This window comes from Carex rostrata, chromosome 20 (genome assembly GCF_964058835.1).
Source record: "Carex rostrata chromosome 20, lpCarRost1.2, whole genome shotgun sequence".
Taxonomy (NCBI): domain Eukaryota; kingdom Viridiplantae; phylum Streptophyta; class Magnoliopsida; order Poales; family Cyperaceae; genus Carex; species Carex rostrata.
Window position 1 is genome coordinate 1,729,533 of NC_135937.1, and position 6,531 is coordinate 1,736,063.

The following is a 6,531-nucleotide window of genomic DNA, read 5'->3' on the forward strand; positions in this document are numbered from 1 at the left end:
TCCTCTTCTCCCTTGTCTGCGTCGCACTTCCCCAATTTTTTTCTTCCTTCATTCTTCCTCTTGCTTTCTTCCTCATTCAATTTTTTTTCTTGAACTCTCAAAGTTTATGTAATTTCTATTATAATTATATAGGTTTGTATAATTTTAAAATGAGAACAGGAAGAGTTTCAGATCTACAAGTTTCGTTAGGTTATGTATTTAATTCTTTTAGTTTTGATAAATAATCCGAAATTATGAATAAATAGTTTATGTATATTTTTTTTAGTAGTATAAATGATTTATGTTGTAATTATAGTATAAAAAAATGGTTTATGCGTAATTTTTTTTAGTAGTATAAATAGTTTGAGGAGGGTTCAAATGACTCCATGTTTTTGTGCCTCCATCTCTCTCTATCATTTTCAAAGTTCCAACAGTTGATCCGAACCGCTCAATCTAACCTCCATACTAAAATATGTTTGGAGACCAAATTTTATATTTTTAGGAATTTTTTTACTATTTTTTTAGATAGGTGTTCGCTTACAAAAGTATGCTACAAAGTTTCAGGTACAGCTAGCTGTACCAGTTTAAACCTTGAATCTACTCTCGTCTATGACTGCAAGTGCACAGTCCTATCCGTATAGTATAATAAGGTATCGATCCTCAGGGACGGTACAATTCGAGTTCTAAATTCTTACTAATCCGAGTTAGGTACTAGAAATGTGAAAAGTTGGGTTTGGTTTGTTTATATTTCCTAATTCCGAGTGACAATTCAATTAACAGTAAATGAAAGCAATTAAAGGTTTTGGTTTTGAACAATGATAAAAGGCGCTCCCAGGGTTTCAGGTTTCATCCCAAACTCTGCCTTCTCTGGACCTATCATGCGACTCGCATCATCTCTGATGCGACCCGTATGATGCAACTCGCATCATCTCTGATGCGGGTCGCATGGCCCTCGAGCAGAGCTGACATGTGTTCGTATCTAAGGTGATTTCTTGTGCGAGGCTTCAACCTGTAGCTCTCACCTACTGGTATCTAACCTAAATTGATTGTCTGGTTTGCTAGAAGTATCCACAACCTTTCGATAATGGAAAGTTCACCTCTCGGCTACTATTGATCATAAATCTACTTCAAATACTCAATCACAATTGCAAGAAACATCAAGGTCAAATTACTAGAAGAGATGCTATAGACATCTAACAGTAGACAATCAAGCAATCAATGAATACTCAAACAAAGAATCACTGTTACATTCCGAAATTTAAAACATGATTTAAATTGATAAATCAATCATTTGGCTTAAATAAAAAGTTTAATTAACTAAAACGAAACTAAAATTTCGTAATATAAATAATGTATAAAATAATGTATAATAAAATTTAGAGATTTAGAAATAAAATAAAATATAGCACTAGGAATAAAATTATAATTATACGAAAATATTCGTACAAATAAAATATAGAATTTATAAAGCTCGTTCATTTAGAACTTTTAGATAATTAATTGAATATACATAATTATATAAAAGGAAATCAAATTATTCGAATATTAAATTGAGAAATAAATATACGAATTTTATGTACAAATATAGTTACAAAAATATTATGAACTTTCGATTCGAATTATAGTAGAAACATATTTTTAAACCAATTAAATGACCCTATTGAAATTCAGAATTTTTTTGGGACCTTTGGATTTAATCTAACACGGATCTTAAATGTTGTAACTTAAATTGTGGAATTTTAACAACCATTCATCTGAACCAGCACGGATCTTGATGCAGCCATTTAACCCTCCCTTCTCTCTTTCTCTCCTCTCCCTCTACGTGACAGAAACAGCCCCCCAAATTAGCGCCCCCCCTCGGTTTCTCTTCTACGCCAAACCAAGAGGGGCTCCGCCCCCTCTTCCCCTCCCGTCGCCGGCGAGCCCGCCACCAGCCCCGCACCCCGCTCTCTCCTCTTTCTCTACCCGTGAGCCCCACCACCACCCGCCCCCTCTCTCTCTCTTTTCCCGCCTCTCTCCCCCACCCGTCAAAACCCTAACCCGTGCCCATGCTCCCTGACCCGCGGCCCCACCAGAAAACCCTTCCTCTCCCTAAACCGTGGACCCCTCTCCCGACTGACCTCTCTCTCTCGTGGGTTCGATTGCCGTTGAGTTTCGAGTTCGGAAACCCTAGAAATGTGGATTTTTGCTTGGTGCCGTGATGGTGTGGTTTGGGGCTGCACTGGTGCTTGATTGGTGCTGTCTCGGTGCGTGATTGGTGCTATTATGATGCTTGATAGTGCTCGATTGTGGTGGCCACAAGGCACGGCGAAACCCTCGGAACATGCCACTTTCTTTCGACATTCCTCTTGCGGTTAATTTCTAAAATTCGTGAATTGTGTGTATTGATGAATTGATTAATGTCGTAGGATGTGAAATTGTTAGTTTTCGAGTACGAGTTGTTGATTTTCCCGACTCGAACGAATTGCTCGAATAAATTAAGTATAAGGGGTTATATTGTAAAATGATTTTATTAATGGTCGGAGTTGTAAAATGTATAGCCATTGTGATTTGTATGAATTAAAGGGGCTAAAATATTGAAATGAATATGACATGAGGTGTATGTGTAAATAGAATTGGATTTCGGCTTTGAGAATTAAAATAATGGACTTGGAGTAAACTTGTGAAATTGTGTAAATTAAGACCAAATATGTATTTATGTGAAATTGGATAGATGCTAAGTAATAAAGCGGAATAAAAAGGGGTTGAATTTCAAAGTAGACACCATTGTGTGAAACTATATTAATTGAGGACCAATATGAAAAAGATGTGAATTTATATGAATGATAGCCATGACTTTGCGGTTGGGATATGCTTGAATCGAATTGAAATGAATTGTTAATTAGCGGCTTAAACCCTTGCTAAATTATGGGCCTTTAATTAAATTGAATTGGAATAAAATAATTGATACGTCAAAAGGGCCGACCATATATATATGTAAATTTGGAATTGGACTTGAATTAAAATGATTATAAATGAGCCGAAAGGTATAAAAGAATTGACGAATTGAAAGACGGCTTTTGGAATTTAAGTTTTGAGAATGTAACCGAACTAAACCAAGTAATCGTATAATATAGGTGTAGGCTCAGTCGAGCCAGATTTCGCGAGGCAATTCGAGACGCCTGATCTTTAAATTAAGCGGTACGCTCGTCATAATAAGGTGCGGGATTCTTGGACTTGTTTGATACTTTATTTTCAGGAATTAAACTGTTTATTCGTTTGTCATGTTGAATGATTAATTGTTGCATATTTTGGAATTCATGCTGCATATTGATTCTTGCATAAATGAGAATGATTGAATTGTTCGGTTAAGGTTAATTGGCATGTTGGTATGGTTATTATTTGATTAGTTATATTAATTGTTCTTGATATGAATGAATCTGCCAGGCCGACCTGTTTAGGTGGCTGGATAAGGTAACGGTGACCTATCCGTTGACCTGTGTTTATGAATTTGCCAGGCCGACCTGTTTAGGTGGCTGGATAAGGTGACGCTGCTGACTTATGCGTTGACCCGTTCGAATTTGCCAGACCGACCTGTTTAGGTGGCTGGATAAGGTGACGCTGCTGACTTATGCGTTGACCTGTTAGAATTTGCCAGACCGACCTGTTTAGGTGGCTGGATAAGGTGACGCTGCTGACTTATGCGTTAACCTGTTATGATTTTGCGAGACTGACCTGTATGTGTGGCTTTGATATATTTGCTTGAGATTTAGCAAAGTTGACCTGTATAGGTAACTTTGATTCCATGTGATTGCATTTGTCAAGTTGACCTGTATTGGTGACTTGTAACCGGACCTTAGGAAATGGTTAAGCCAAACAGCAATTGCAGATGGGTGTCTGATAAAGGGTCCAGCTTGGTTGGCCATCTGTAGGCGTATGTAACCCTACAGATGTGGGTTTGATAACGGTTCAGCTCGAAAGAACATCTGTGGTTGCTACCAGTCATAATGAAATGAGTTAAGCCAAAATATATGTTGTGTTTTGAAATCCATCTTGGAAATTCCGTAAACTGTGTTTCAGGTTGATTCATTGTTGTCGAGCATCGGTATTATGTTATTTATGATTATACATATATCTGTTTGCATTGTTAGTGTTTGGGTTTCATTTTTGAATATAGAGTTTGATTGCAAGTCCAATAATCTAAACTGTGGCAAATTTCGCACTGAGAATTTATTCTCACCCCCTCTCCCCGATTATTTTCAGGTACGTTACGCGGACGCAGCAAATGAGGATATTGGTAATGCATATAAAAGATCAACTGCCTTGCGTGTATATGTGACGATTGATTTATACACGCGGCAGGCTGTCAGACCCGGTGGATTTGGGGTGTGACAATCACACAAGTTCAAACTTAGATCAAAACAACATGCAACTCAAAGACAAAGTTTAGAGACTACATCCTAACCCTAGGAACTAAAGATCTACTCAAGCATGGTAAAAGAAAGCATAAAAGAGAGGAGAAGAGAAGAGATCATGACGAAGCTCGAAGATCCAAGGTGGATTGGAGAGGATCTTGCAATCTTCTCTTCTTCTCCAAGCGATCTCCAATCTCTCTCTTCTTTCTTGATCAACACTCCAATTCTTGAGGTTTTGAATCTTCAAATTCGGAACCCCCTCCCTGGTAGCAGGGATGGTCTATTTATAGACATTTCAAAACGAGTGCTTCAATTCTGGGCCTTAATTGGGCCTTTGCTGTTTGCTCTAGAAGCTCGCGATGCGACCCTCATCACCACCGATGCAACCTGCATCGACTCTGATGCTACCTGCGTCAGGTCTGATGAGGGTCGCGTCAGATGTGATGAGGGTCGCGTCAGATGTGATGAGAGTCGCGTCAGATGTCTCAGAATTCAGTAACTTCCCTGATTTCGCCCGTTTTCTGCAAAATAAGAATGAAATCGCAGCAGTACCACATTCTATGGATATTCAATGTAAAATACGCGATTTGGTGGTTTAAAACGCAGATTTTGGTACAAGAATTGGTCGGAACAATAGATCAAATATGGAGATATCAATAGGTACAAAATCAGTAAATCTGAACCATCTAAAAACAGTATTTTTGTACCTATCTAAAAAAATAGTAAAAAAATTCCTAAAAATATAAAATTTGGTCTCCAAACATATTTTAGTATGGAGGTTAGGTTGAGCGGTTCGGATCGACTGTTTGAACTTTGAAAATGATGGAGAGAGATGGAGGCATGATGGAGGCACAAAAACATGGAGGCATTTGAACCCTCCTCAAATAGTTTATGTAGTAATTGTAGTATAAATAAATGGTTTATCTAGTAATTTATTTGTATGTAGTTTGCATGTAGTATAAATAAATAATTTATGTAGTAATTTATTTGCATGTAGTATAAATAAATGGTTTATGTGAAATTTTTTTAGTAGTATAAATGATTTATGTAGATGCATGTAGTAATTGTTGAATGATTTATTTATTTGCATGGTTTATGTAGATGCATGGTTTATGTGCATGTAGTTTTATTAGTGTAGATGCATGTAGTAATTTTTGAATTATTTATTTATGGTTTATGTAGATGCATGGTTTATATGCATGTATTTTTTTTAGTGTAGATACATGTAGTAATTGTTGAATGATTTATTTATTTGCAATTAAAATTGTCGGGCCAATAATAACACTTATTCAGTCAAACTACTAATAATTATTTCTTTAAAAAAATTAAAAAGTTTACTTTATCTTTACGTTGAAATTATTTACAAAAAGTCATAGAAAACAAACAAAAATCGATTGCAAAAATGATGAAAACAGTAATAAATATTCGAACTTTGTTGAACAGAAATGAAATATATATATATATATATATATATATATATATATATATATATATATATATATACAGATGGAGACCGAATGCCCATTCAGTCTCCAAAAATTAACCTTATGCAGATGGCCACACAAACGGCCACAAGAAAAACTGAAAAAAGAAAGAAAAAAAAAAGTTGAGACCGAATGGTCCGTTCGGTCTGAGAAAAGAAAATTTTGGAGATTGAACGGACAGTCCAGTCCTTGTGATTTTTCAAAAAAAAAAGTAATTTCCTAATTTTTGATTTATTAATTATAGTTTATGAAAAAAATTCTTATTATTGATTTGAGTCGTGGACTCGTGGTCGTTACGCATTATGATTTATGACTCTATGTGACAGATCGGATCCATATTTACTGGGTATGGATTTGCTATCCGTCAATCATCGTCCTCAGATTCTGACAAACAGAACCGTACACACGTCAGTAGTGAAATTTTACAGTTTTTTTTTCTTGGTAATTAAAAAAAATGTTTTGAAAAGTAATATGGAGTTTTCTATTTTTAACATGATATTGATTTTTTATTTTTTTTTCAAAACTTCTTCAGAAAATTCTGTCAATCTATAACTTTTAAAATGAAAAAAACTAAAAAATTGTGCCAAATATGAAAAATGGAATTTTCAAAATCTGTCAAATTATGAAGGACCAGGACTAGGGGTGTAAACGGAGTGGATTCAGAGCGGATAATG